Source organism: Lemur catta, chromosome 4 (genome assembly GCF_020740605.2).
Source record: "Lemur catta isolate mLemCat1 chromosome 4, mLemCat1.pri, whole genome shotgun sequence".
Classification (NCBI taxonomy): Eukaryota; Metazoa; Chordata; class Mammalia; order Primates; family Lemuridae; genus Lemur; species Lemur catta.
This window is the reverse complement of record NC_059131.1, coordinates 80481113-80502613: the sequence shown is the minus strand read 5'-3', so window position 1 is coordinate 80502613 and position 21501 is coordinate 80481113. Positions and strand designations below refer to the sequence as shown.

Genomic DNA, 21501 nt, shown 5'->3' with positions numbered 1-21501 from the left:
CCCTCTGGCATTCCTGCCATTTCAGCTATTGTGTGACCTCCAACTCATCTTCCGAAGATCCTTCCTTTTTCTCCCCTGTAAATCAAAGACAGCATATGCTCATTTATCTCACAATCTTTTTATACGGATTAAACAGGGTTGTTAATTAGAAATAAACTGGGAAAGATAAAGTACTACACAAATACTGGTATGGCCTCAGGATAATGCTACTGGGATGTAGGAAGTCAAAATACTGTTAATATCAGCTCTTACTCTATCTGCAGCAGAAAGCCCAAGTCCCTGGCATCCTCCTGCAGTATGTCTTAGGGCACCTCTGCAAATGCATACCAGGTCACCCTTGTTCCTAATCTTTACTCTCAGGGAACTACTCTAGCATGAGCCTCGCAGCATCCATGGATACCTCAGGTTCTCCCCAAGCCTCCAGCTCTGATTTGACATCTTATTATAGGTAGAAACTTCTTGTGCCATGAATTAAATCACTGGGCAAAAAACGTCACCCCTGCTTTACAAAGTTCAAAAATGAGGCTCTAATCCCTATTAAAATCCCAATTAGATTTTTGTAGAAATAGAAAAATCTATCTGAAAATTCACATTGAATTTCAAGGAAACCAATCTTGAAAAAGAAGAACAAAGTTGAAAGATTCACATTTCCTAATCTCAAAACATAATACAAAGCTATAGTAATCAAAACAGTGTAGTATTGGCATAAAGACAGACACATAGACCTAAACCATCACAAATATGGTCGAATGATAAGGGTCAAGACCATTCAACAGGGAAAAAATAGTCTTTTCAAAAAACGGTGCTAGTAAAACTGGACACTGACATTTAAAAAAAGGAGTTGAATCCTTCCCTTACACCATATCAGACATTAACTAAAAATGGATCAAAGACCTAAACATAAGACCTAAAATTATAAAATATACCCTTATAAGAATGCATACGGGAAAAGCTTTGAGACTGGATTTGGTAATGATTTCTTAAATGTGACACCAAAAGCATAAGCAACAAAATAAAAACTAGATAACTGGACATCAAGACTAAAAATTTCTGTGCATCAAAGGACATAATCAACAGAGTTAAAAACCCATGGAGTAGGAAAAAATATCTGCAAGTCATATATCTAATAAGGGGTTAATATCTAGAATATTTAAAGAACTCCTACAACTCAACAACAAAATGAACTAGATTTAAAAACGGGCAAAGAACCTAAATAAACATTTCTCCAAAGATATATAAATGGCTAACAAGCATGTGAAAAGATGTTCTACATCACTAATCATTAGGCAAATACAAATTTAAACCATAATGAGATACCACCCATTAGGATGACTACCATCAAAAAAGCAAAATAGTAAGTGTTGGTGAGGACATGGGTAAATCGGGACCCTTTACACTGTTGGTGGGAATGTAAAATGATGTAGTCACTATGGAAAACAGTATGGCAGTTGCTAAAAAAATTTTTTTAAATTACCAAAATAAATTAAAATAAAATTACCATATGGTCCAGCAATTCTACTTCCAGATACACTATATACTCCAAAGAATTAAAAAGAGGAACTCGAAGAGATATTTGTACATTCATGCTCACAGCAGCATTATTCACAACAGCCAAAGGTTTCATCAATGAATGAATAAACAAAATGTGGTGTACACATATAATGGAAACATTATTCAGCCTTAAAAAGGAAGGAAATTCTGATGCATGCTACACTACAACATGGATGAACCTGGAAGGCAGTATGCTAAGTGAAATATGCCAGACAAAAAAGGGCAAATACTATATGACAGCGGTCCCCAACGTTTTTGGCACCAGGGACTGGTTTCGTGGAAGACAATTTTTCCACGGAGTGGGCAGGGAGGCGGAGCTCAGGCAAGCATGGGAAGCGGCTGTAAATACGTAAATACAGATAAAACTAGCCCGCTCTCACCTCCTGCTGTGCTGGGGGGGGTGGCGGGAGGAGGTCCTTAGTTTCAAGGAAGATAATTTTTCCACGGATGGGTAGGGGCGGTGGTGGGGTGGAGGAGCTGCTGGTGGGGAGGGCCGGCGTGCAGCGGAGCTCTCCAGCTTGGTCCCTAACCGGCTGCTCTGCCCCCTGGGGGTTGGAGCCCGGGGTTGGAGACGCAGCTACTTGATTCCACTTATAAGAGGTACCTAGAACAACACATGTTGGCGTGGATGCGGAGAGACAGGAACACTCATACACTGCTGGTGGGACTGCAAACTGGTGCAACCCCTGTGGAAAGCATTATGGAGATACCTTAAACAGATTCAAGTAGACCTACCATTCGATCCAGCAATCCCATTATTGGGCATCTACCCAGAAGAACAAAAGTCATTCTATGACAAAGACACCTGCACCCGAATGTTTATAGCAGCACAATTCACAATTGCAAAGATGTGGAAACAACCCAAATGCCCATCAATTCACGAATGGATTAGTAAATTGTGGTATATGTATACCATGGAGTATTACTCAGCTATAAGAAATAACGGTGATACGACATCTCTTTGGTTCTCCTGGAGAGAGTTGGAACCCATTATATTAAGTGAAGTATCCAAAGAATGGAAAAAGAAGCATCACATGTACTCACCAGAAAATTGGTTTCCCTGATCATCACCTAAATGCACATAGGGGAAGGATACCAATTGGATATCAGACTGAGACGGGGGTGGGGGGGTTGGGGGGGAAGGGGATGGGTATATGACTACATGGTGAGTGCCAGGCGTACTGTCTGGAGAATGGACACGCTTAAGGCTCTGACTCAGGGGGATGGGCGGGACATGGACAATGTATATAACCTGAGCTTTTGTACCGCCATGAAGAGCTGAAATTAAAAAAAAAAAAAAAAAGAGGTACCTAGAGTAGTCAGATTCATAGACACGGAAACTAGAATGGTGGTTGCCAGGGGCTGGGGAGCGGGATATGAGGAGTTATTTAATGGGTACAGAGTTTAAGTTTTGCAAGATGTAAAGAATTCTGGAGAGGGATATGTAGTGATGGTGAATGTACTTAACACTATTGAACTGTACACTTAAAAATGGTTAAGACGATACATTTTATATATTTTTATTATAATTAAAAAAATAAAGTTCTAAGTTGCAAAGTGAGGACCCTGAAGGATTATAAAGGACTCTAATTCTAAGCCTTTTCATTTTTAAGATGAAGGAATAGAATTAGAATTAAAATCTGTCAGCTAAGAGAGCCAAGAGTAGTACCTGGGGGCACAATGATTGCTAATACATAGTTTACTACAAAAACAAACATACACACATACCAAAAAAAAAAAACCCACAAAAAGCAAGTATAATGGTGAAAGACTGAAAGTTAAGTGGACAAAGACAACAAAGTAGGCAGGATCGCAGATAGAAAGAGGATGGAAGGGAAATTCCAAGAACATTTTTTTTTCTCCCAGAATCCCAGTGCTAACCAAGAACATTTTTTAAAGTAAAAAAGCAGGGAAGAAATGACTAAAGATCTTATAAATATAGGATGGTCTCTGTTTTGCTGGAATAGAAGTTTGAAACTATCATTTATCTTGCTCTGAGTAGCACTGAGGTCTGTGGAAATTCCCATATAAGGCAGTTTTTTCATGTTTATTTCCTCAAGCATACATTATAGTTCCCCATCTGAAAAAGGCATTGAAGGAAAAGATTCTTTGGCAACTACATCCATATATACATTAAAGGTTGTGGTTTCCATCCTTAATGGTTAGGTTTGCTAAGACACATCCCCCTGCCCAAATATGGTTCAGCATCTAGCAGTCAACACCGCAGAGTCTTCCTGTGGTCATTCCTGGTGGTGGTGATAAAGGTCGGTATGACCTCTGCTCTCCCATAAATAGCCCTTCTGGCAGTAATGTCTTTCCATGATATGCTCACATTCTTTCCTTTCCTTTAAAGTATAGTTCTGCCTTTTATGTGCAGTACTTTTCTTCCACAGAGCTTTCCATTTCAGGTGAGGCTGCTCTCCTGCACCTCCACAATTCCTCCCAGTGGCTTCAAAGCAGGGCTTCTACCTTTGTGTTTTTTTGAAGATGACTCTCTACCTTTTTCTTAGAGCTATGCTGTAGCCACTAGCCACATGTAGCAACTTCAAAATATAGTTAGGCCGGGCGCGGTGGCTCACGCCTGTAATCCTAGCTCTGGGAGGCCGAGGCGGGTGGATCGCTCGAGGTCAGGAGTTCGAGACCAGCCTGAGCAAGAGTGAGACCCCGTCTCTACTAAAAATAGAAAGAAATTATCTGGCCAACTAAAAAATATATATACAAAAAAATTAGCCGGGCATGGTGGCTCATGCCTGTAGTCCCAGCTACTAGGGAGGCTGAGGCAGTAGGATCGCTTAAGCCCAGGAGTTTGAGGTTGCTGTGAGCTAGGCTGATGCCACGGCACTCACTCTAGCCCGGGCAACAAAGTGACACTCTGTCTCAAAAAAAAAAAAAAAAAAAAAAAAAAAAAAAAACAAAATATAGCTAGTCCCAATTGAGATGTGCTTTTAAGTATAAAATACACAATGGATTATTTTGGTAATTTTAAAATATGGATTATATGATCTATATATAGGTTCGACATGATAATAGCTTAACATATTAGGTTAAATAAAATATATTACTAAAATTAATTTTGTTTTTTTTTTCATTTTGCACATGGCTACTTGAAAATCTTAAACTACACATGGGACTCATATTACATTTCTATTGAATAACACCATTCTAGATAATATAATAAGCCCCATTTACAGAATAAAGAAATGTAGCCCAGAAGCACTTTGAAGAGGAGGCACTGAAAACTCAGGCAGACTCTGTTCATACTCAGGGGAAAGGAATCCTGGAATCCTTTCATTTCCAACCATGCAGCTAGGGGGAGCAGCTCCCTGGAATTCTGGCTCCATCTCTTAGAAGACAGGCAAGTTTCTTCACCTGCAGGTCAAATTCTCCATCTATAATGAGGGCAAAATAAAACTCCCTCACAGGCTGGTAAGAACTGAAAACACAAGGAAAGCATTTTAGTCTTCAGCAAATGCAGAAGGCTTTAGCCTGTATTCTCAATAAAAGTTACTTCCCTTTCTGTGGATATGTTAGCAGCTGACTTAGTCATCTTGGGGTTAACCATGACACTAACTAATATTCCAAGCCTTGTTTTTCCTCCTTCTCCATTCTAATCACTTCCACAGACTTCACTCTTACAGGGCAGTAGTGTGTGATGAGCTTTCTAAGCAAAACCTACCCCCTTCCCCAAAACTGTATTATTTATTTTCACCATTCATTCACCATATCTATCCCATCTCTTCTCTGCAGGTCCATGCATTAGTAAGTTATTAAAATTAGTTTCCAAATTCTAGCTGCTGCTCATTTTCTCCTTAGGGCTGTTACCAATAGCTCACTGCTAGTGCCAAAATTTAAGTGCAACCTTGTTATAATTCTATTTCATGTGTGTACGCTCACTCCGCTGAGATGTGTGGATACATCCTTTATTTCCCACTAGGGTCTCATCAGATATGTCATGACTGAAGACCCTTATTAAAAGCCTTAGAAATAAGTAAAATAAAACAATGTTGACTTTTAATTACTGACCAGGCCAATCAGGATTACAGGAATGAAAAGTACCTTCTTTGACTAAGAAATCACATCTGACTTGACAGTCTGGTGTTTATTTCTGGCTGGTTTTTCTATGGAAAATTCACTTTGATGCTATTTTTGTCATTCCCCAACCAACCTTTCCCAAACAATTACTTTGTAGTATGAGTATACTTTGTAGTATAAGTGCTAATCGTTGAAAGTCTGGTTTACATTAAAGTTTACTGTAAGTTGATGCAATTTAGCCTCTGGACCTCTGTGTCCCTTTCCACGAGGACAGCAACTTCAGGTCTACGTGGGGCTGGGGAATGGGGAAGAAGGACTAACTCCTGCCAGACTTCCTCCTTGGTGCCCCTTTATAGTAGATGGGGAATGGTAACAGAGGCAAAGGGTGTAATGGAAAGAATTAATGAGAGAAAGAAAAGATAGAAGAAGGAGAGATGATTTAAGAAAGAAAAAAAAAGCAAAGGGGCCGGGCACGGTGGCTCACACTTGTAATCCTAGCAGTGTGGGAGGCTGAGGCAAGAGGATCGCTTGAGTTCAGGAGTCTGAGACCAGCCTGAGCAAGAGCGAGACCCTGTCTCTACTAAAAATAGAAAAGTTAGCCAGGCATGGTGGCATGTGCCTGTAGTCCCAGCCACTTCAGAGGCTGAGGCAGGAGGATTGCTTGAGTAACCAGTAATTTGAGGTTGCAGTGCGCTGTGATGACACCACTGTACTTTACCAAGGGCGACAGAGCAAGACTCTGTCTCCAAAAAAATAAAAATAAAAAACAAAGAAAAAAAAGCAAAGGAAAAAGAAAAAGGGCTTTTTTTGCAGTAGCAGTCAGGCAGTGGGAGGCTTGGAAGAGGTTGACATCTGTTTGGAAGGGGAGAAAAACCATGAGATTATCACATACTAAAGAGAATTTGGTTGCTTTCAATCCCGAGCTCTAATAGGTCCGGATCTTAAATGAGATATGCATGAAAAACGTGGAGTAAAATATAAAACAAAGGTGAGAAACAGTTTGGTGGTTCCTGACGAAGTTAATCAAAATTACCATATGACCCAGCAATTCCAGTTCTGGGTATATAACCAAAAGAATTGAAAACAGGGACTCAAACAGACACTTGTATACCGATGTTCATAGCAGCATTATTCACAACAGGCAAAGGTGGAAATGGAAGTGTCCTTTACAGGCAAATGGATAGACTGTGGTACACAATGGAATAATATTTGGCCATAAAAAGGAATGAAACTCTGATACATGCTACATTGTAGATGACACTCAAACACATTATGCTAAGTAAAAGAAGCCAGATGTAGAAGATCATGTTCAGACGATTCCACTTATACGAAATATACTAGAATTGGCAAATTTATAGAAAGTAGGTTAAAAGTCATCAGGAGTTAGGAGGAGGGAATGGGGAGTTAATGCTTAATGGTTACAAAGTATCTGGGGTGGTAAAAGGTTTTGGAAATAGTGGTGATGGTTGTATAACATCATGAATGTAATTAATGACACTGAATTGTACACTTAAAAAATTAAAATGGCAAATTTTATGTTATATAACTATTTTACTACAATAAAAGGGAGGGACATTTGTTGACCACCTAGTTCCCACCAAATATCAAGCTAGAATCCTTTTACATACATTCTCAAATTATTCTCACTATTTACAGATTAAATATTACTGCCATTTACAGATGAGGAATCTGCAACTCAGACATTAAATAATGCATTCAAAATCATACAAGTAGCAGAAGATTTTTTTTTTTTTTTTTGAGACAGAGTCTCACTCTGTTGCCCAGGCTAGAGCGCAGTGGCATCATTGCAGCTCACTGCAACCTCAGATTCCTGGACTCAAGCGATCCTCCTGCCTCAGCCTCCTGAGTAGCTGGGACTACAGGTGCATGCCACCACGCCCAGCTAATTTTTCTATTTTTGGTAGACACAGGGTCTTGTTCTTGCTCAGGCTGGTCTCAAACTCCTGGCCTCAAGCAATCCTCTTGACTTGGCCTCCCAAAGTGCTAGGATTACAGGCATGAGCCACTGCACCTGGCCAGAAGATTTAAACCCAAAACTGGTAGTTCTAAAACCCATTATCTTTCAACTATACCACAGTATTTCAAATATAAATAGGCTCAACAAATAAAGAAAAAAATGAGAAAAGTATAGGCTCTTTACAGGTCTGAAACTGTCAAATAAGTGACAAGAAAGACCATCAACACCTGAACCTAAACAACTAGGTGATCTAAGGGGCCAGGTGGGGTGGCTCACGCCTGTAATCCTAGCACTCTGGGAGGCAGAGGCAGGTGGATCGTTTGAGCTCAGGAGTTCAAGACCAGTCCGAACAAGAATGAGACCCCTTCTCCACTAAAAAACATAGAAAGAAATTAGCTGGACAACTAAAAATATATAGAAAAAATTAGCTGGGCATGGTGGTGCATGCCTATAGTCCCAGGTACTCGGGAGGTGGAGGCAGGAGGATTGCTTGAGCCCAGGAGTTTGAGGTTGCTGTGAGCTAGGCTGACACCACCGCACTCTAGCCTGGGCAAGAAAGTGAGACTCTATCTCAAAAAAAAAAAAAACAACAACTAGGTGGTCTAAATGCCTTCCCAGGCTGCAAATAAGCTTTATTTTAGCATAGTTTTTAAGTTCTATAAATACATTGTTAAGGAAATATCTTCCTCTTGTCACCACAAAAAAAATTCTGATAAAAGTTATTTTTCAATTTTTCATATTCTATATATCCTATCCGAAACTCTCAACTGGGATGTTAAAGTATCTATTTCCCCCAACAATACTACCATATATTTGTAGCAATGTTTGGGGTATAAAATACTTTCCCACACACCACCTCATTTAATTCAATCAACCACTCATTCTGTAACTGTTCTGACAATCTATGCCCCAGCAGCAATGGGCTGACTCAGAGCTAAAACAAAGCAATGCTCCTTTATACAGCTTTCTTCTGAAAACAAATAGATCAATCAACATATTGCTAAGAAATTTTGGGTAAGACCTAATTCACAATCACTATAAGGCCTCGCATTTAAAAAATAAAAACACTTTTTAAAGTTCTCTTATTCGATGGATTTTATTGTAGGTGAGATGGAAAGGCAAGGGAGGACTGCGAACAGAGAAGTAACACTTACTTGCAAATCTATGCTCAAGCTGTCGCCAACTCTGCCTAGAACAACACCCTTTCTTTCCATCATTTGTCAGATTCTTCGAAGTTCAACTCAGAAGTCGATAACTCAATTGTGCCATCCCTAAGAATTACAGATCACTTCTCCTTTTGTTTATCCTCAAAAACTTGACATCACTTATGATAGTCTGATGTTTAGTTATTTTGTACATTTTTTTATACCACTAAGTGTCTATGTTCATCCAGGATATTTTACTCATTTTTCATTCTCTCAGCTGCGTACAGTGCCTTGTTGCTTGCAAACTGAAGTATGTATCCTTTTTAATCAATTGAAAGACCAAATTAAAGTGATCATCCTCTGACTTTTTTTTTCTTATCCCTGAAAAAATTTCTGTTCTCCTGATCACTATAACTATTTCCTCCTTATGGAAAATTAACAAATATGTGAAAATTAAACAATATGCTCCTTAACAACTACTGGGTTAAAGAAATTAAAGGGGAAATTTAAAAATATCTAGAGACAAATGAAAATAGAAACACAACATTCCAAAACTATGGGATACAACAAAAGCAGTTTTAAGAGGGAATTTTATAGCAATAAACACCTACACCAAAAAAGAAGAAAGATCTCAAATAAACAACCTAATGTTACATGTCAAGGAACTGGAAAAAGAAGAACACACTAGGCCCAGTGTTAGCAGAAGGAAGGAAATACAAATATCAGAGCAAAAATAAATGACATAGAGACTACAAAAACAATAGAATCAATGAAACTAAGAGTCAACAGGTACAAAATTACAATTAGGAGGAATAAATTCTGGTGTTCTCTTGCACAGCAAGGTAGTTACAGTTGTATATTTCAAAATAGTTAAAAGAGAAGATTTTAAATGTCCTCACCACAAAAGAAATGGTATTTGAGCTGATAAATATGCTAAATACTCTGATTTGATCATTCTGTAATGTATACATGTATTAAAACATCACATTGTGCCCCATAAATATATATATGTCGATTAAAAATAAAATTTAAAAATGGCCAAAATTTTTTTTAACAGAGCTATACAGGTTAATGAATAACAGTAACTCTTCAGTTAGCTGTCATTTTTTTTTTTCCCCTACCATGGCAGGACAAAAGTTCACCTAAACATATTGTTAAATAGTACATTTTCCCCCAAGATCCTAGGCAGAATTCATATTTAAAAAATTAAACAAAAATGCCAAAAAGCCTTACTAAAGTCTTTTAAAATATAAGTCTCTGCAGGACATAAACTTATCATTATCAACTGCTATTTTTATATTTTTTTTCTTTGCAAACATAGGGTATATCTTCCCTATACCTTCCCACAATCATCACCTTTGCAGCGGGGAAAAAAAATTTTAATTAGCATGGCTAAAGGTTACTACAACTTGCCTAACACCCTTACTTCATAGAGAGTTTAGACAAATATTTCTTATATTTGCTTTTAAATAACTGAGAAAAATAGGTCATAAGGAAAACAATTAAATCCAGAAATACAACAATACCCTATGTTTGGCTGGTTTAGGCTATTGTGTCCACTTCTTCTCTTAAACTTCTCTTAAACGTCCGTTCCTCCGTCTTAGTCACTTCACACATACAGGCCCACCTCTGCAACAGCAAGTCTAAGCACTTTACTCAAGGTGCCTCGCTGCTCTCTTTCTCTTAACCAAGTAGTAAAGAACCTCCGCCTTCTGGTAGTTCTACTCTTATTTAACTCATTTATCAGGGCTTGGGAAGCCAGTTTCACACCAGCGAATTATCTTTAAAAGCTTCTATTTCCTACATTGCATAGAACTTCCTCATCTTAACTTTGTATCTGTTGCCTTGAACTATATTTGAGCGAATGAAACCAAGTTGAGGGTTTTTTTTTTCCCTTCATTTAGTCAAATCATGTGACATGGTGTGTTAACATGAAAACCTCACAGTTCTGAAGCAATAAGACAACACCCCTAAATGTCATAACTCATATCCTGTTGTTTTATATACTTTACAAAGTTAAGAAATTCATCCACAAACTTATTGAAAGCAGTTGTTATATGCAGACAAATATTTAGAAAAATGAATAACTGATCAGCATAAAAAGAGGTGAACTTTCATAAAACAATAGCCCCTACCACTTTGGATCTTGACAATACCTACATGTTTGAATTAACAGAGCTTCTTTGTCTCCTCTGAACGCTGTATCACTCTGGTGTCAAGTAGCTAGTCTCTATTGCATCTTCCTGGTGGCATAGTCCGGGCCAGCTTAGAGTAGGCATGCCAGGCTCTGGCTGGCAGAGCAGCTGAAACTGTTCCTTCTGTCCCAGTTATTCCTGACAAACACAGTGCAGAGGAGAAGGCGGCCAGCGGTGCTGCAGCCTCACACACCTGACTGAGTCACCTCCCACAACTCCTCAGGGCCAAGTTTCCACTGAAGAATAAAGGGATATTTGGTTGAGGCTAAGGAAGAACCTGAGAGCAACTAATACAGCTTTCCCTGTCCATGAGTGAAGGATTCCTTGCCCTGATTCATCAAGAATACAAGAAAGCTCATTTACCCAATTTCTTTATTAGAGAACAGACATTTTTACAATGATAATGGCATTCCTAGGTGTAATTAGGGCCTGAGGCTAATCTTGAAAAATAAGAAAACAACTCATCACCTTTGCTTGTTATCCAACAACTGAGATTGGGTAGTAGCAGCACTTAGAGCTGGGGATAAGCAGTAGAGTAAGACCGAAGGCACCTTGGAGTGCCGTCTACAGGAAATGGTTTAGTGCTCGGAGAGGTGGAAGAGCTCGTCTAAGATCAGCTAGAGACACAGTGAGTTCTAAAACTCAGGGCTCTGTCCAGCACTCCTTGGGTGCACACCTCACAGGCTTCACCTTCCCGTCGTAACCATCAGAGCTGGTTCTGGATTTCTCACCCACTACTCAATGCAGTAACATTCTAGCCAGAATATTTTTCTGGCTTTGATTTGTTTACTTTCTCCTGGGAGGTAGGAGTGGAAGGTAGAAGGAAGCTGGAAGTGAAAAGGCTGCTTGAAAGTGAGAAGCAGTCCCCTGGCCCCATTCCTACCAGGAATGGTCCTATACTACAGAGACAGACCCTGGAAAGCAGCCATACTCTCTCTTGGGAGAGGGCAAAGAAAATGGAAGTGTTCTGAACTAGAGCCCAAGTATGCAAAGAAGGTAGCTCATATTATTGCAGGTAAAATCCAAAGTAGAGAAACAGATGATGTTTTCTGTGTCCCAATTCTTTACTGATCATCATGTACAGTGATAGAAAAAGGGGGGCATGCTTGCTTTAGTAGGGCGACCAGGATAAGCCTCTCAGAGGGATCATTTAAGCTGAGACTAAAAGGATGAGAAAAACTGAGGGTAGAAAGTTCTAGGCAGAGAAGAGCGAAGCTCATCCTGTTTTGTCACGTAATACCATCCCCGCTGTGACCTCTGAGCCTCCAAGCCTGGACACTGCATGACTGGGTCATCACCTCCCTCTCCATCACAACCATCATAATCCTAAGGGATGTGAACACCCATACAACAACTCACCCAATGACTGTGGCCTTGAAGTTCCTGCTCCTCCATATTTCTACTTCTTATCTCACTTCTACTACTTCTGACCTTCCAATGGAAAGACCTCAGTCCCAGGATCACCCATTTTCTCTCTCTCTTCAGGCCTCCTCCTTTCTTTCCTACTTAGCCCGGACTCCACTACCAAGCAGCTGAACTCCTAACATCTAATGCTATATACCAAGCCCAACAGAGCTCTAACTCTGGAACCATGCTACACCCAATTTCTCAACTCCTACACCCAGCTGGTGCTCAGCAGCAGGCCATGCTGCACAGACTGGCACTGCTGTCAACTTTTCTACTCTTGCTTGGGTTCTGTCCACCCTCCTCTTGAAGCCACGCCCCACTCTCCTCCAGAACTATTTTACCATTCTTAAGCATCTTCCCATAACCAACCTCATCCTTTCTTCTCTCAGCAGATAAAATTACCTTCTTACCTCTTCATGAAGAAAACAGCTCTCCTGGAAGGCTCTCCTTCAACTACCCCCCACCCATCCACTTACTCTTGCTTCCGGTGCTTCAGTCCCAGAGAAGGCCTGCTTGATGTCAATCCTTACACCCATGTCCAGACAGCCAATTCCTTCTCTTTCCCACCAAGAGTTTTCAAACGGGCTTCAGTTTCTGCTACCTTGCAATGAGTCTATCTTGAGTCACTCTCTATGATCACACCCCTCTCATCTCTTCAGACACATTTTTCTAAGTGTAGTCTCACCTCCCATTTACACCACATCTTACTGCAGTCTGGGAACATCTCTTATTAAGGTCATAGTCATCTCTTTAAAAGCCAAATCCTGGAATACATTTTTCAGTCCTTATCTTATATTTGAAAATTTTAAATGATGCCCTCCTGGAAATTTTTGATTCCCCTGACTTCTGTACCAACATACTTCTCTCTCTCTAGTCATCTCATCATGGCCTCCTTTGTAGGCCTCCTTTCCTGCCTGCCTTTAGGTATGGTTGCTCCTCTCTTTGTGCACATTCTTCCTGATGCCTTTAATATTTCTCATGGTTCATCTACTTCCTCCATGTTAGTAGCACCAGCTGGACCTCCCTGAACTTCACCATCATACATCAAGCTGTCTGCCAGATGTCCCCAAGCAGACATCCTAACAGGCAACTCAGATTCATAATGCCTAAAACAAACCACTCCCCCACCCTCCGCCATGCCCAAATCCAATTCTTCCTCTTAATATGCCCTCTCTCAGGTAATGATATTGCCAACCAGTCACCCGAGCTAGAAGTCTCCTAATCATCCCTGACTTATTATCTTCAATCACCCATTGTGGCTAGATTTAGCCCTAAGTACCTCTCAAATCTATCTTTCTGCCCCACTTCACTCCCATTTTGGCCCCCGCTGCGGTCCAGCTTTCATCATTATTCACTTGGACCGTTGCCGCAACCTCCTAGGTGGATTCCCTGTCTCCAGCCTGGTCCCCTCAATAAAGTCCAGCAGACCCAGCTGGCCAGTGATCTCTCTAAGGAATCTGTTATCATTCCCCTGTTTAAACTCCCCAATGGCTCTCCATTGCATTATGGATAAAGTCAAAACCCCCTAAAGATAGCATACAAAACCCTACATCACCTGACTCCACCTACTTCCCCAAACCCTCATCTCTGGACACTTCGCACCACTCATTTTATGCACCTAACAGTGACATACACACACCATGCAGGCCCTCATCTCACTGCTGCTGCTGCTTACATGAACCTCTCAGCTTGGAAGGTCTTCCTCTGTCTTCCCCTCGCTAACTCTAACGTCGTCATACAACACAGCTAGAGCATCAGGATTTCAGAAAACCTGGTCCATCGCTTCCCAGTCCCACCCTCCCGTCTGGATCTGGCACCCCCACTCAGGGCTTCTATAATGCCTTCTCATTCACACTGCAAGGATCATTTTATGAGCTTCTTTTTCTAACCTCCTTGAGGGCAGGAACTAGACTCCTACTCATCTTTATGCCCCTTGTGCCTAGCATACACACTAGGCATCCACACTTAATAAAGTTTAGCTAAACTGAAGCCTGTAGGAGAGGCACTGTAATTCCTTACCTTACAGATGAAGAAAATGAAGCTCAGAGAGAAGTTACATGACTTTATTTTTTTCTTTGGCCCCTGAACTTTTTATTGGCCTCCTGCTCCCACTGCCTTAACGTCTCTGAACTTTGGTGTCATTGGTCTCAGACAACACCCTGCTGTCTACTATCCTGCAGGTGGTGGTCGTTTGGATGGTGTGCATGGAGTTGCTACTGATCAAGGCATCAACAACACTGATGTCCTCCCTGTCTTCCAGCAGGTGGCAGTAGGTGGTAATCTCATCCTCTAGCTTGGCCTTGATGCTCAGCAGGGCCTCGTACTCCTAGGCCTAGCGCTAACCTTCTGCCCGGTCTGTGCCAGCTCTGACTCCAGGTACAGCAGGACCCTCCCTGTTGAGCTGCTCCATCTGCATGGTGTAGCAGCCTTCCACCTTTCTCAGGGTGTTCTCCAGGCCGGCCTTCAGACTTCACATGGAGTCCAGGTAGCTCTCCAAGAACTGGACTATATGTCTCAGCTCTGTGAGCGACACCTTAGCATAATCAACCTAATTACCCATCAACTGATAGTAGATAAAGAGTATGTAGTGTGTATATATATATGTCATGTGATGCTACTCAGCCATAAAAAAAGAATGAAATAATGTCTTTTGCAGCAACTTGGATGAAACTGGAAGCCATTATCCTAAGTGAAGTATCTTAGGAACAGAAAAACAAATACTGCATGTACTCATAAGTGGAGCTGAACAATGTGTATACATGGTCACACATAGTGGTATAAGGGACTTTGGAGACTCAGAAGGAGACAGAGTGTGTGAAGGGTGAGAGGTCAAAAATTCCCTATCACGTACAATGTACACTGTTAGGGTGATGGGTATACTAAAAGCCCTGACTTCACCACCATACAATTCATCCATGTAACAAAAGACCACTTGTACCCCATAAATCTATTGAAATAAAAAAGAGAAAGCAATACAGACCAATTGAAACGCCTGATGCCATTAGACTTCCCAAGCCAAGGGAGTTCTCACTTAGGAAAATAGCTACAACTGGATCTTAGCTGACTGTGAGGTGACTGCTGGGTACACTCTTCAGTCTGTGGGGATGAGTATTTGTCCAGCTCCTCTCAGTTTTTCTGAGCCAGCTTGTCATACTGGGCTGGATGTCCACCGTGATCTTGCTGAGGCCCTGAGATTTGGGGTGTCTACCTCCATGAACCCACTGCTGGCAATCTGGGCTTGAAGGCCTTTTACCTCCGCCTCATGGTCTTCTTTATGAAAAGCAGCTCCTCCTTGAGAGCCTCAATCTCTGCCTCCAGCCATACCCGAGTGACCTTGCAGAGCCCATGGATGTCACTCTCCACGGACTGGTGCATGGCCAGCTGTCTCATACTTGACAAGTCATCAGCAGCAAGACGGGCACTGTCAATCTGCAGAACTATGTGTGCATTGTCCACAGAATTTGCCAAGATCTAGGCCTTCAGGAACTTAACGGTCTTGAAGTTAATGCCTCCAGTCTCTGACCTGGGGTCCTTTCTTCTCTAGGTGTTCCTGGATTGTGCTTTTCAGCCACTGACTGTCAGTTTCCAGGCTCCTCACTCTGTCCAGGTAGGAGGCCAGGTGGCCATTCAGGTCTTGTGTGGTCTCCTTCTCTGTCTGGATGCCCTCCAATCCCGCCAGACTCCTGGCCATCCCCACAGCCTGGGCCCTGAACCCCCAGCTGCCCCAGAAGCTGGTAGAGCAGGACATAGAGATCCAGGAGCCCAAGGTTCTGACACCTACACAGATGCTGGCCATGCTGCCGGTGGGCTGGACAATGTGCCTGGACAACTGGACAGATCCCAGGGACTGGTAGTTGGTGAAGAAGGGGGTGGAGCAAGTGGTGAAGTGCATGCTGTCTGGGGAGGAAGGCAAGAAGACAGGACTCATATTCGGACCCAGATTACATGACTTTAAAAGTCACCCAAGGAAAAGTCTAAGAAGAGAACCTAGAATGCAACAGCATGCCAGCTAAATTAAAAGTCCTTTTCTTGATAGCAGAAGGCCTCTCAGAGCTAAGCATGGTGGAAGCAAGGAAGGTGACTATGTTTTTCCTCTGTAACTCTAGAGCCTGACAAGGTGCTACCGGGTGCACAGTAGGTCCTTTAGTAAATATGGGTGGGCTCACTGTGATTGCAGAGGCCACACCTGCGACAGTGGGTTTGCTTCTCTCCAGCAGGGGGAGCTACAGCTCTGTGTCATCTCCAGCTACCCTCTGAGCACCCTGGGAGAAGAACCAGCCTTTTCCACCCATTCCTTGCCATACTTCTTTTTTCCTTTGAGTCTCACATAGAAACAAACAAAAAAATCAGAATAAATGTTTTCCACACAATACGCTGAATGGACATAGATCTATCTTTTAACTTGCTGAATACCCAGTATACTTGCAAATCTTTTCTGGCCTTTAAAAAAATCTGGGGTAATTTCACCCAGCCTGATTTACCCAATTTAAAGTGCTACTCAGTTTCCCTGCCCTTATATTCTTCATAGATCCTTATTATGAAACACATTTATAACCCAACAAGTTCATCATCATATTCATCTCTCTCTATATATACTTTTCCTCAGTCTCTACCCTATTTCACATGAGAAAGTATTACTTTAGTTTGCCAACCATCCCTCATTCTAAAACAAAAAAACTTTCAATATATCCTAACCATTGTCTTAAAGGATTTGACCTTCTGAATAAGATAAAAAAGGACAATTATGGTAAAACAAATTAGTACCACCTATGAGAGTAAAGAACCAAGCAAACTTCATTCTTTACTCAATTTATAATTTCATGGTATTCCCAGAAAACTCAGTGTTTATTGAAACTGTACAAAAGTACTTCATAATCATATCTAAAATAAAGTTAGGTTCCATGCTCAAATAATACACTAGACAATACAAAGGTGCCTTCCTTTCCTTCCTTCCTTCCTCCCTCCCTCCCTCTCTCTTTCTTTCTTTACCAGCACTAAAGTCCTGTGGATGCATACTCCATAACATTCAGCATCTCTAGCCCTAGCCTACTTAATGCCTATGGTAGTACCCCTCGCCCCAAACCATCAAGATAACTAGAAGTTAACTCATAAGTTCCCAGTTGCTCCTTAGGGAACAGTTCCAGCTCCACTGAGGACTACTAACCCAGAGGATTTCTGAGACCATTAAGCCCCCTAATGTCAAAAGCACTGATTCAAGTACCTAAAGGAACCACTTGTCGGAGTTTAGACTTGACTCATTTAATAATATACAACAATGAACACTATTAAAATACTGTAACTAACACAATTCCAACTGTAAATTTAACTTTTTAAACAAAGAAGCCCCCCATTTGAAAATATTTTCAAACTCAGACTAAATTCTGTCCAGAAAACAGTATCATAAAACAGTAAGCCTCTTTTAACCATAACACCACCAAAGAAAGAGCCCTAAATAGCAGCACTTGGTCCTAAATGTACCTAAGCTCTGGGAGCCTTTCTGAACTTCGGCAAGCTACAAAAGAACAATCTGAGGCAAATACAATTCTAAAGAGTTTATGTGAGTAAGAAGCCATTCATACACTGGGGAATACCGGACTGAATGAGGTTTAGTGTTCCAATGACAAAACGTCAGAGACTGGCATCTAATGGGAAAATGTGGAAGCAAAATAAACTATTTGATTGGTCTGTAATTACAGAATTGCCCTTTCTTAGTTACCCTGTTGGAAAGTCCCTAGTCACACAGTCATATTAGTTGGCTGTTTATGATTGGCTGGGGTTAAGTTTTATTTCTAACATAAGCATTAACTAGAAATAACCCAAGTTAAGTTTTGCTTATGTATACAATTTAAACAAAGCTGACATCACTGGTTTTTTCTGCTCAGGGATCTTTGGGCCTGGTCTCCATTTTAATTTACTTTAACAATAGCCATTCCCCAATACCCACTCAGACCTGAACCTGCCCGAAGTATGGGAGCAGAGGAGGGAGGAGGCAGTTTTCAAATTCCCACGGCACTACTGTGGGAAGACTCTCACTGTTAGGCCAGGGACACTAAAGAAGGACAACAATGGCACAGGCCACTATGTTGGAGTGAGAGAGCCCCGATGGCAGAGTCTGAATACCAGAAACAACTCATCGAGGAAGAGCTGTTCACACCCAAGTATTCTTCAGTTAAATGTGGTCTGCGTCAGTACTCCAACTCAACACTTAAAAACTGAATGAAAGCCCCACTCCGCTCCTGAAACTAGCTTTTCTCCACACAAGGCACCACTATTCACCCAACGGTTCTGGTCCAAGCCAGAAATGTGGAGTCATCCTAACCAACTTAATCTTCTTCACAAATCTCCCAATAATCCAATTGCAAAGTCCTTTCTTCTCTGCATCTTAAATATCTCTGAATCTATTCACTCCTTTCCATCCCTATGGACAGAGCCTACTTCTGGCACTGTCACCTTTCACTCGGATTAAGGCAACAGCCTTCTAACTGGTCTCTGAATGTCCGCTCTTTCCTAATCACTGCTCCCAAGCCAGCCCTTCTCCAAGCCACTGCACACTGCCTCTGGGCAGTGCCCCGCTCTCTGTTTTGGGTAACAAATCTAGCTGTCCTGACCATATAACAGCCACCTACCCTGACTGAGGATAGGGCTTGTTTCTGTCCTATGGCCACAATAATTGGTCCTGGTTTGGGTGATGGACCTGAACTAAGTTAATTAGGTTCTATTTCTCAAAAACTATTATAGAAACCTGAGTAGAGACTAACACTCTACAGTAAGAAGCAGTCAACTAACCAAACTGCCTTACACATTCTGCCGAGATGCCAGGAGTTGCCCTAGTTATTTGCCCTCTCAGAGATCTATATTTTTAGCCCCTTTCTTCAATTCTGGGAGCCATCTCACTTTTTTTCCAACAAATTCCTTTTTAGCTTCTGTTTGCCAGAGTGGATCCCTGCTATTTGTAACCAAGGGAACTTACATTAACAGTAAAAACCGGATCTGGCCGCCCTGCTGCCCCCAGCACTTCCCAGCCCACTCCTTGCCCCACAGTGGCAGCCCACCACGCAGCTCCCCCACACAGCTCAGCGTGCTGCCGCCTCTAGCCTCTGCCTTCTGCTCTTCCTCCCTAGGTTGCCATCTCTGGATGATTTCCACCCATATATGGACTCAGTCAAGATGTTCCTTCCTCTGGGACGTTTTCCCAGAGCCCCTCAGCCTGGACACTCATGCTCCCACAGAAATCTGCCTGATTCCTCTTCAGTCTGACCCCAAGTAAAAGTTTCTTACAAGAGGTGATTCTTATTCACAGATGTATCCCCCACACATAGGCACACGCCTGGCAGAGAGTACGCTCTCAGTGAATACTGTCTCAAATAATGAACAAATGAGGAAATTAGAAACCTACTTAATTCAAATTGGTATTCAGGGAAGTATAACAGAAGTTTAAAAATAACTTTATTTCTCTGGAATCAAGAGGCTCTGGATATCCAATTCTTACAAAATTCATTACAAATTCACTGTATTTTAACATTAATTCATTCTTAAAATCATTTAATTATGTTTGCTTTGTGAAAATTCAAGCTCTATACTTAAGATTTGTGCACTATTTTGTATTTTATTTTATTTATTTATGTTGGTCAGGCTGGTCTCAAACTCCTGGCCTCAAGCAGTCCTACCACCTCAGCTACCCAAAGTGCTGGGATTACAGGCGTGAGCCACCATGCCCAGCCCTTCTTTTATATTTTACACATCAATAAAATTTTTAAAAATACATTTCACACATCTGAAAACCAGTTATAGGCTAGTAATAGGTTCATATGCATACAGTGGTAGAAGATATATTGACTACAAGTAAAATTATAGCTTAATCGTACCATTCACTAGCTGTGACATCTTTGTTCAGTAAAATTCTTAATATTCAGCTTTATCATCCATAAAAGATGGATAATAACCATTCTGTCTAAATCTCAGGGCTATGGAAAAGATAAAATGAAATCATAAAGGTAGAAATTCAAACATAAGATGTTTTTGTTACAAAATTCTGAATCGCCTCAAAGTGAGTGTTAGTTGAACTCGTTCCAAAAAAATCAGATTTTGGAATACTTTGGCATGAAATTGCCTACAAACTCCCATGAATGCATACCAAAAAGTGATATGGGATAATGAATTCAGGATGATAACCTGAAATTCAAGATTAAATTTATTCTTGAGAAACAAAGAAAGGATATCCCTACATCATTTTTCTTATAAACTAGATTAAAAATTATTTACATTTCATGAGCTAAAATAAACATTTCCCACGCTTATGATACTGAAATGCTTTTAAGAGTTCAGCTAAGACATTAGCCTTCAAGTTAAAGGATTCTCAAAGAGTAATGGTGGAGGAAAGCATAGATATTCATTTCTGCATATGTTATAATACCACCAAGTTATATTAAGCTTAACATTTGAAAACTATTTCAAAATAAAAGTACCTACATTTAAAGAGAGTATAACAAAATAGGAATGGATATACAGATTAGAAATATATGAAACAAGTTTTTACATATACAAACGCTAAGCACAAACTCTGTTAAAAATAATGTAATTGAAGAAGGTAGTTGAAATGAATCATAATTAGAAATTATTGGTGACTATGGCCGGGTGCAGTGGCTCACATCTGTAATCCCTGAACTTTGGAAGGCCAAGACAGGAGGGCTCCCTGAGGTAAGAAATTTGAGACCAGTCTGTGCAACATAGTGAGACCCTGTCTCCAGAAAAAAATTTTTAAAAATCAGCGGGGCGTGGTGGCACATGCTTGTAGTCCCTGCTACTCGGGACACCGAGGCGGGTGGATCACTTGAGCTCAGGAGTTTGAGGTTGCAGTGAGCTATGATGATACCACTGTACTCTACATTCTAGTCCAGGAGACAGAGCAAGACTCTGCTTTGGGGAAAAAAAAAAAAAAGAACAGAGCTAAAATGATTAGGAAAAAACAATAAATGATAAGTCTGTGTCATTGCTACAGGACTGACATTAACATCAAGAACAGGCCTTCCTCCACTACCAAACCCTCTGCTCATATTACGTCTCATCTACCAATTGTAGAAAAACTTCAAACCTGGCCTGAGTCACCTGTTTCCTGATGCAGGAGCAAGCACCTGTGCCTATTAGTATTATCTTAATGTTTTTTCTATCCTGTTTGCAACCTCTTTTGGCTTGG

At 41.0% G+C, this 21501-nt stretch overlaps 1 protein-coding gene and 1 pseudogene across 3 annotated transcripts in view; both read right to left on the bottom strand.

The window, feature by feature from the left end:
• Nucleotides 1-21501, bottom strand: part of LIMS1 (LIM zinc finger domain containing 1) — a 132517-nt gene that overhangs the window by 70380 nt on the left and 40636 nt on the right. Inside the window, exon 1 of one of the 3 annotated variants that reach the window (XM_045550366.1) lies at nt 10233-10571. The exons of the other annotated variants lie outside the window; for them this stretch is intronic. The gene's annotated coding sequence lies outside the window, so the exon portion shown is untranslated. Of the gene's footprint in view, nt 1-10232; nt 10572-21501 lie in introns of those variants that run through there. 3 annotated transcript variants of the gene reach the window in all.
• On the bottom strand, nt 14397-16002 carry LOC123636651 (annotated as a pseudogene).